Here is an 11,086-nt window from a genome sequence, read left to right as displayed (position 1 = left end):
AGTGGAGAGTGAAAAAGTTGGCTTAAAGCTCAACATTCAGAAAACGAAGATCATGGCATCTGGTCCCATCACTTCATGGGAAATAGATGGGGAAACAGTGGAAACAGTGTCAGACTTTATTTTTCTGGGCTCCAAAATCACTGCAGATGGTGACCGCAGCCATGAAATTAAAAGACACTTACTCCTTGGAAGGAAAGTTATGACCAACCTAGATAGCATATTGAAAAGCAGAGACATTACTTTGCCAACAAAGGTTCGTCTAGTCAAGGCTATGGTTTTTCCTGTGGTCATGCATGGATGTGAGAGTTGGACTGTGAAGAAGGCTGAGCTCCAATGAATTGATGCTTTTGAACTGTGGTGTTGGAGAAGACTGTTGAGAGTCCCTTGGACTGCAAGGAGATCCAACCAGTCCATTTTGAAGGAGATCAGCCCCGGGATTTCTTTGGAAGGAATGATGCTAAAGCTGAAACTCCAGTACTTTGGCCACCTCATGCGAAGGGTTGAGTCATTGGAAAAGACTCTGATGCTGGGAGGGATTGGGGGCAAGAGGTGAAGGGGATGACAGAGATGAGATGGTTGGATGGCATCACTGACTCGATGGACATGAGTCTCAGTGAACTCCAGGAGTTGGTGATGGACAGGGAGGCCTGGCATGCTGCGATTCATGGGGTTGCAAAGAGTCGGACACGACTGAGTGGCTGATCTCATCTGATACCTTATATAATACCAGATTCTTGCTTGGGAGTTCTTTTGCTTCCCTGTTATACTCCTTTCCCTCCTTTCCAATTTTTTCCAAAGAATGTTCCCTCAATAATCCGCATGCACCCAAATCCCTATCTTAGATTCTACTTCTGGGGAATTTGATCTAAGACTACCTATTTACATGAAACTGAACAGGAGAGGTGAGATCTCAGTTATTTACATTACTGATATATTGCCTTTATAAGTGAAGAAAATGTATTCTCAATCTGTTAAAAAGTTAGTAAATGGAAACCTTAAACAGAGTCAGCAAATCAGAATGGTGAGTTCTCATGCCCTAGGATAACAGTAGAGTCCAACATGAAGAAGAAGGACTCTTCTTATTTCCTGGCAAAGACTCAGCCAATGAAAGCCCTTTGTTTACTATAACCCTCCCAGCTTCTTTTCCCCTCTATAAAGGAGTTCTCCTCTTGTCATGCAGAACTTGCACATAGCTTACTATTGTTGCAGACCCTGAACTAGATATTCGCTGGAGAAATAATCTTGGCATTCTGTTTGTCTTAGGTCACAAGACAAGTTCAAAACCTTGGAAAAGACTTAAAAACATAAAAATGAGAGAGAAAAACTAAGAAAGCCAAAAGCTGATAATCTTCAGATATCAGCAAAATTCATAAATTCTAAAACTGATCAAGAAAAAGATGCAACATAAATGACTAATATCAGAAATAAAAGAGAAGTTATCACTGTAAATGCTACAGACATTAAAAGATAATATTATAAAACTCTGTACCAAAAAATCTGATGACTTAAAGTGGGTAAGGTTCTTGAAAAATGCAATTTACTGAAGTCAAGACAGATTAAGCAGAAAATACTAATAGTCCTTTATCTATTAAGTAACTTAAATATATTGTCAAAAACTTGCCATAACAGAGAACTCTAAATTCAGATGGTTCACTGGTGAATTCTATTATAATATCAAGTAGTCACTGAAGAAATAACATTCATCTTACAAAAGTTCTTATGTAAAATAGAGAAGGGAGGAGTATCTTCCTGCCTGCTTGTCACCATACCTGATTTTACAACCTGACAAGACAAGAAAATAAATTTATCTACCAATACTTTCATGAACACAGAGTCAAAATCCTTGAAAAAATGGTTAATTGATTCTAACAGTATGTAACAGGAATAATATACCATGACAATTCGAGAAGGATCTACCCCAAGAATGCAAGGTTGGTTTAAGACTCAAAAGTCAATCATTATAACCACAGTAACAGAATAAAGAAGGCAAAAAAAGAGATCATTTCCGTACATGAATAAAAAGTATTTGTCAAAATGCATTACACACTTATCCCTTAGCAAACCAGGAATAAGAAGGAGCTTTCTCAAGCTCATAAAACCTAAGCTGATACCACACTTAATGATCATGCTAACCAAGTCCAAGCTCGTACTGCTCTCTGCATGACAGGCCAGTACATTGACAGATGAAGTATTGCAGCAAGAAACATTAACTTTATTTGGAAAGCCAGCAGACTGAGAAGATGATAGACTAATGTTATAGAGAATCATCTTATCCAAGTTAGAATTAAGGCTGTTTTTCATACGAAAAGGGGAAGAGGAATGCCTGGCTGTTTAGAACTTCTTGGTGCTGGTCAGACCCTAGAGAAGATGTGATAAACCTTTTTTCTTGCAGCTGTCATTGTAAATCTGGGCACAGTATTCCTCTCAACCTCCAAGAAGACATGTTATTCTCTGTTACGCAACATTTTAGTCTGTATATGAATGACCTAAAGAATGGACTATCATGTATGTTTCAGTCTAAAGGTAACACAAAGGTGCAGAGCCAGTATGACTAAGCCCATGACTAAGGCAACAGAGCACAAAAGTTAGTCAGGTTTGTTCTTCTGTTAGTCACACGTTGAATGCTTTCCTCCTAAAATTGGGAACAAGAAGTTCCCACCTTCCCAACTTCTATTCAAATTGTAGTGGAGGTCCTATCTAGGTAGCAAAGCAAAGGGAAAAAAGAAGTAAAAGAAGTAAAACTCTCTGCATATTTTTTTAAATTATGCTTTTCAATTTATTTTGCCAAGGTTGTGAGTAAAATAAATGGAATTGTTTAAATGTTTTTGAGTTCAAATGAACTTTCCTTTTGAGTTAGAGTTTTTTGTTTCTTAGGGATTATGTCATAGGTTATTCTAATTACAGTCTTCCCTGGTAGCTAAGATGGTAGAGAATCTGCCTGCAATAGGGAGACCCGGGTTTGATCCCTGGGTCAGGAAGAGTCCCTGGAGAAGGGAGTGGCTACCCACTCCAGTATTCTTGCCTGGAGAATTCCACGGACAGAGGAACCTGGTGGGCTACAGTCCATGGGGTTGCAAAGAATCAGACACGACTGAAGAACTAACACTTTCACTACTCAATTATGTCGTAGATTATTCTAATTACAGTTGTATAACTAAACCTAGGCAAAATTGTGAGATAATAGACATTTATTTTAGTGCCTTTCTATCTTTTGGAGCTTTAAGCATATCTTTCATCCATTCTGATACCTCTTTGTGTGTCTTAACCACGTAGTGTCCTGAGGCAGTACATCCTTCCAGTGTCCCTTTAATAATATCTATCTCTTCAAAATAAATTCCTGAGAGAAATAAAGAACAATGAGTCAGAGGCAAAATTAAATCCTTTGAAAGATAATATAGGAAAACATTTTCAAGACAGCAGAGTATAGAAGGATTTCTTAAAGCATAAAATGCTAAACACAGAGAAAAAAGGTGATATGTAAACTACATTAAAATTAAGGATTTCTGATCATCAAAAGACATCATAGACAAGGAAAGAACTATAAGATATTTATAGCATATTGCTGAGATCTAATACCTAAAATATATAAGAGCTGCTACAGATCAATAAGAAAATGGCAAAATACTTAGTGGATAAAAAGCAAGAGACTTGACCAAATATTTTACAAAATAAGAAACTTAAATGGCCCATAAACACATGAAAACATGTTCAACCTAATCACTTATGAAGAAAATGCAACTGTAATTAGATAGCATTTCATACCAACCCAGGGATCAAACCTAGGTCTCCCGCATTGCAGGCAGATTATTTATCAGCTGAACCATAAGGGCTTCCCTGGTAGCTCAGTGGGTAAAGAATCTGCCTGCAGTGCAGGAGACCTGGGTTCAATCCCTGGATCCAGAAGATCTCCTGGAGAAGGAAATGGCTACCCACTCCAGTACTCTTGCCTGGAAAATCCCATGGATAGAGGAGCATGGTGGGCTGACGTTCACGGGGTTGCAAAGAGTCGGGCTGGCTGAACAACTAACACACACTCACACAATCATATTGACAAAAATTTGAGCAATTGCATTACTAGGAACTCAGCTGTGCTGGTAAGAGTATAAATGAGCATAAAACTTTGAAAAATAGCTTGACATTACCTTATAAAGGTGAATAGAAGCACACATTACAGCCTAAGAATTCCACTCCTAGTATATACCCAGTAACTCTTCCTCATGTTCATCAGGAGATATACAGAGAACATTCATGGAATAATTGTTAATTATAGCCCTTGTATTAGTCAAGGTCCTTCAGAGCAACAGAACTAATAAGATCTGTATGTGTGTATATCTGTGTATACACACACACACACACACACAGGTATTTTAAGGAATTGGCTCATGCCATTCGGGAGGTTTGGCAAGTCCAAAATTTGATGGGGGAGCCAGCATACTGAAAACTCAGGAAATAGCTACAGTTTGAGTCCAAAGACAGTCTGCTGGTGAACCAGAAAGAGTCAATGTTGCAGATAAAGTGCAGTCTGCTGGCAGGTTTCCCTCTTGCTCAAGGAAGCTTAGTCTTTTGTTCCATTCAGGCTTTCAGCTGATTGAATGAGATCTACTCACATTATGGAGGGCAATCTGCATTGCTCAAAGTTCAACAATTTGAATTTAAATATCATCCAAAAACACCCACACAAAAACATCTAAAAATCTGGGCACAGTGACCCAGCCAAGTTAACACAAAAAATTAACCATCACAGCCCCCAAACTAGAAACAATCTAAATGTCCATCAGTGGTAGATTAGATGAATAAATTATGGTTTACACATACAATAAATACTACATTACTGTTGTGGTTAGCAGAATTCTAAGTTGGCCCCCATAATCTCTACCCCTGCTATTATACTGTACATAATCTCTACTTGAATGCAGGCAGAATATATGACTTGCTTCTGAGAAAACATGACAAAGATCATGGGATGTTCCTCTCTTGACTAGATTATGCTGTATGGCAAGGTGAGGGAATATCACTCCATGATTGGTGCAAGAAAATGCTTTCTGTCAACAATATGAGTGAGATTGAAAGTTGATCCTTCCCCAGTTAAGCATTCAGATGAAAATATAGCCTGGCTGACACTTTGATTACTACCTGTAAGACTCCAAGGAAAGGACCAAGTTAAGTCACACCTGGACTCTTGACCCTGTGGAAACTGAGATAATAAATGATGTCTTAAGTCATTAAATTTGTGGCAGTTTGTTATACAGCATATAAAACTATTGCAACTATACAGAAATAAAACTCAATAAATTATAGCTATATGTATCAATATAAATTAATCTTATAAACATGATATTGAGTCAGGAAGAATACAGACAGTATAATTTCATTTACATTATGTCTGGAAACAGATAAAACCCAACCAATGTATAATTTAGGGAGGCATACATAAAGGGTAAAATTATAAAGAAAAGCAAAGGAAAAAAAAATCACAGAAGTGGGAGAGTAGGTTATGTAGGTTACTTCTAGAAGAGAGTACAGAACCCACACAGAGCTTCTAAAATATTAACAATGTTCTATTTCCTAGCAAGAGTTCAGTTTATAATTACATATATACTATTCAGTATGAATACTATGTTTAGCAATGAAACTAATATAGTATTAAAATTTTTTGATTTATAAAATATACAAAGAACATTCCTGTATTTGTGGCCAGCTCCCCCACAACCTTCCAGCCCAGTCCCCTCTCCTTATGGAGGAGTGATTTGAGGTCAGACAAATCTAAATTCAAATCTTAATTCAGTCACTTTCTTGCTGTATGATCTTAATGCAGAACTGTGAGATCAACATCCAGACTCTAGACTTTCCAGATGAAAGAACTATACTGAAACAATAACTGAAAAATCATGACCTTGTTTAATAAAAAAATAAAATTAACAATTATGAGTTCTAGCTATGCACATATAAATACTATGTGTATATTTTTTAACTGAAAAAGACCCTGATGCTGGGAAAGATCGAGGGCAGGAGGAGAAGGGGACGACAGAGGATGAGATGGTTGGATGGCATCGCCGACTCAATGGATATGAGTTTGGGTAGGCTTCGGGAGTTGGTGTTGGACAGGGACGTCTGGTGTGCTGTGGGTCATGGGGTCGTAAAGAGTCAGACACCACTGAAAGACTGAACTGAACAGTATACAGAGACTGGTACTCAAATGTTGCTGATAGCATTACAAATCAATACAATCTTTCAGTGGAGTAGGTTTAACCATGTTAGAAAAATGAAATGAGATACTAAAATATTGCCATTCTTTGACCCAGAATTTCTACTTCCAAAAATTTAAGATTATTTAAGAAAATAATCTCAAAAAGTCAGAATCAAGCCAATGTGTACAATAACATTTAAGGCAGAAATGTTTATGAAAACAAAACTTAAAACAATTCAAATTCCTTATACATTGTAAATTGTCAAAGAAGAATGCACTGACAGTTAAGATTAATGTGATAAATATATGCCTGGTATTGGCATATGGATATTCTAAACAACATCAAATGAGCAAGCAGAACTAAACATGCATTCACCCACTGTCTGTATGATTAAAAATATCTGCAGAAGCACTGGAAATATCAGAGATAGTTAAAACAATATAAATAGCTGTATTTGGTTGATGGGAATGTTGAAGTGATTATGATTTTTAAAATAAATGGGTACATATGTAATCTGAAGGAATATATTTACTGGGTGGAATTTCGGGCTGTGTTATAGACAGATGGTGAAACTGTTTGTGCAGAAGGTGGGGTGGGTAGGGGAAAGGGGAACCTAAAATTTCACCACATGGAAAGTTTCTATAATCAGAGGTTTTTCTCTGGGTTGTGCAGGCTGTGAAGCCAAAAGGGGAGAATCATACAGAAGAGTTCTCAAAGGGAAAAAACTGGAAGAAGTATACTTAGAAAAATGTGATGGTGAGTTCATTTCTCTTTAGGGTATTAAATGTTTTCTTTTCCTTTGGCTCTTTTACTTTTTTTTTTTAAGCAATTGCAGCTTAATAATTTTCTTCACTGTATGAGAAACAAATTTCTGAAGTGAATCTGAATCCTGTGTGCCTTAGTCTGGATCATTTGTTTCATTTCAACATGAGAGATGTCTGAAAAGTGTTATCAGTGGAAGAACATAATCAATCATTCATAGACTGGTACTCAGTTACTTTGATATAAAGGTAATTCTTTTATATATAAAAGTGTTGTTTTATATCAAAAATTTACATATAAAAGTTTTGATATAAAGGTGTTATAAGTCTTATCTCAATAAGTAATTTTAGTAAATTAAAACCAAAAAACAAGTGAAGTGCCATTCCCAACCACAGGCATAAAACAAGACGAGGGAGCCAGAGGAGAGAGTTGCATGGCTACTGCAGCTTTCAAATTAGAGCAGATTAGAAACAAGGAGGAAGGAATGGTCTCCTTGATCCGAACCAAAGTATAGGTGTTCTGCTTAGAAAGAATGTGAATACAGATAAAAGTGTATGAATCCATGAACACTATGATAACTTCCAACACTTCTCTCAGTTTCTCCAGTTATTAAAATAAAATGAGAATTAACACCCTCTTTCCTCCATACCCATACCATTCATACATGTGGAACATATGACTTTAGGTTAGAGAAATCACTGATTTTTTTTTCTTTAGAACATTATGAAGTTCTAAAGTTCTGAAGGACAACATTAGAAGTTGTCCCTGCTGTCAAGTGGCCTATTACACTTTAATTGAGAATACCCTCTGTTCCTTAGGAGGTATGACTTTTCTACCCAAGTATTTTTAGAGAGATTTTTAAGTCACAAAGAGTGATGAAACAGTGAATCCATTTTTAAACTTAGTTTTCCATGGTATTAAATTTGTTAAGACAAATATACCACATAGACAATCAGTTTTTACCTTTAAGCAGCTCATGACTTTTAAAAAATGCTTTTAATATCACAAGGTCTACGATGTAATCTCCCTAATAAGATCACTTGATATCATGTTGCTCAAATGTGCACATGACCTTTCAAATAGAATTCCATCTCTTAATGCCAAAACTGTCACACAAGTAGTCATAACTTGGGGTTAAATTTCATATACATTATCTGAGAAGTCTACATACTGCTAACAAAAATTTTTCAAAAACCCTCTCATTCTCTTGTTTCCAGATATATCTTGATATATTTTTCTCTTAAATTGCAGTATCTACAAAGCCCTTTAGAATCTAAAGTTTAGATAATGTCACAAACTATTCAAAGGAATTAGTAAGTCTTTCCAGCAGCTGTTCTTCCGTTTCCCTTGGCAGCATCAGGCGGCAGGCACAGGCAGTACCCAAATCCATTTAATGTTAGGTGTGACTCTAAGAGAACATAGATGACCTTACTGGAGTAGTAGGTCTGATGCTCTGAGGAATGATCAAGTAGTGGAGTCATACACTGCCTGCCCATATCATCCTTGCACCAAGCTTCATTTGATGTATAGTCTGAAATTTTTTTTTTTGAGATAACAGTTTGCAGGAAGAGAGAACAGCTCAGGATGAAAGTCCTAATGTTGGACAGATCTAGATTCAGATTCTGGTTCATTACATCAGCTCCTTCAAAGCCCTGTTTACTTGTCTGTAACATGAAAATACAAACAATACCGATTCCACAGGGTTGTTTGAGAATGCAAAGGACAACCTATAAACAGCTTATCTGGCATAAAAATAGAAGCTCAAGATGTGTTAGTCCTTTTCTTCGCATTTGTCTGGGTCATGCTGGTCTTCCTTAATGAATATACAGTTCATGTTCAATTATAGCCTTCTGAGTCTAGTTTATGAGATGCAATTGATAACACTATGCTCTATGTGGTTAATTTAAGGAGTGAGTATAGAGTTTCCCTGGTGCTGCTTGGTATATTACACAGATATTCTGCAAGTTCATGGTTGTGTCATTGTGCAGAGCATACAATACACAATCCATCAACATTTTTATGTCATTTTGTATGGGTCTTTTTTGTTAGTTACCACTGCTCTGGAGTTTTGTGCTCATGATCTAAAGATAATCTCACTAGAATTTTGCAGATAAAAAAAGAAGCCTCATAGCAATAACAGGCTGCATAAAACAGATTGAACAAGACTAGACTTTTAATGCAAACTCCTTCCACAGTTAAGAGGATATAGATCAGGCAGGTTACCATAATCTCTGATGTGACCACACCATAATGGTCCTTTGGACCTATTCCAGAATGAAGTAGGAAGGTCAGACCTATTTAACAACAACAACAAAAAAACTAGTTCACCCTATAATGCTCAGCAAGCATCGTCTACAATTTACATGGCCCTTTAATTAAGGGGACCACTAAAATGACAAACTGAAATACAGACATTGAAATAGAAACTGACCTTCCTTCCTTCTTTTCTTCCTTCCTTTCTTTCCATTTTATCTTTTTACACAAAGTAACAAGTTACTGACAAAAACACACATTATGATAGGATGAACTATCAGAGATTGAGGCGACTAGTATTGCTGGATATGCAATCAAGAAATTCCTCTAGGCTTAGCCAAGAGTTAGCTATCAGGAGTGAGACTAGCCCAATCTCTAAATTATGCCTGAAATGTGATGAAAAATTTATATCAGGTTCATATTTCATATCATTCAGTTTGCATTTCTTTTGTTAAAATTTAAATGGTGATTTTTTAATAACCACTAACTGTTGTGTGATCCAACTGTAATAACATCTTTTTATCTTTCTGTTTGTCTAACCTTCTATCTGTAGATAGGCATAGAGAGACGTTTAGAATAATATTCACTGAAGGTTAGCAATGGTTAATTTCTGAGTGATAAGAGGAAGCAAACTTTTGCTTTACTTGTTATACTTTTCTAAATTGCTTGAATTTTTAAAAAATGAGTATATATCTTTTTTTTTAAATTTGAATCTTTTATACCTTTAAAAAATAAAATCATCCAAATTAGTGATTTTCTGCTTATCCAGCTGCTGGTTAAAAGTGACAAATATGGAATGAGAAGTTACATTGTTAAGCTGTACAGTATTAAGAGAAGAAAGGTGTAAATATTATAATTACCAGGTGAACCAACAAAATTTAAGATGCAAAGTATCAAAGTCAGAAATCACTGGGTCAAAGGAAAGAAATAAACGAACAAAGGAAAGAAATTAACACTAAGCATGGGAAATACATAATATCTTGATTTTGCTAAGGCTAATTCCTGCTCAGTTGAACAATTAATAAAACATTTAGTGTATTATAACACTTGGCTACCAGAGATTCTGGGGAGAAAACCAGCCTTGGAAAAAAAAAAAGGTCCCAGGAACCTGAGACTGGTCCTTGATAGTGAGACAAAAAATGTCTTTTATTTGTGCTTTATCTCAGGGTTTTTGAAGGAGACTTACAGCATAATGAGAGGAGCTGAATGATATTAGAAACTTTGTTACAGATCATTAGAGTCAACCTTTGGCCAGAAACTACCAACATTCTTCCCTGTGGGCAGACATTATCCAGAAATCACTGAGGTTATAGAGTGAGGTCTTGAACTTCTTGCTGCTGCTGCTAAGTCACTTCAGTCGTGTCCGACTCTGTGCGACCCCATAGACAGCAGCCCACCAGGCTCCCCCATACCTGGGATTCTCCAGGCAAGAACACTGGAGTGGGTTGCCATTTCCTTCTCCAATGCATGAAAGTGAAAAGTGAAAGTGAAAGTGAAGTCGTGTCCAACTCTTAGCGACCCCATGGACTGCAGCCTACCAGGCTCCTCCATCCATGGGGTTTTCCAAGCAAGAGTACTGGAGTGGGGTGCCATTGCCTTCTTACTGCATTACTAAAATTGTGATTCTAAAAGAGCATCACTCGCAGGAAGAGTTACTACAAACAACAGCACCCAGTGAACAAATGCAAAGTACTATTGGTTATACCTTTAGATTACAGCTTGGCAGGAAAAAAATTTACTTAGGTAGCAAATTCACTAATTTAGGGTATCTATTTACAAATTGGTTGTGAAACCCATTCATTTATTAAAGACAGATTCATGTCTCAATTTCTTGAAAGTGATAGAAATTGTACAGTAGACTTAATATGTGTGAAAATCAAATG

Source organism: Bison bison, unplaced genomic scaffold (assembly GCF_000754665.1).
Source record: "Bison bison bison isolate TAMUID 2011002044 unplaced genomic scaffold, Bison_UMD1.0 scf7180017864489, whole genome shotgun sequence".
Classification (NCBI taxonomy): Eukaryota; Metazoa; Chordata; class Mammalia; order Artiodactyla; family Bovidae; genus Bison; species Bison bison.
This window is presented reverse-complemented; position numbering follows the sequence as displayed.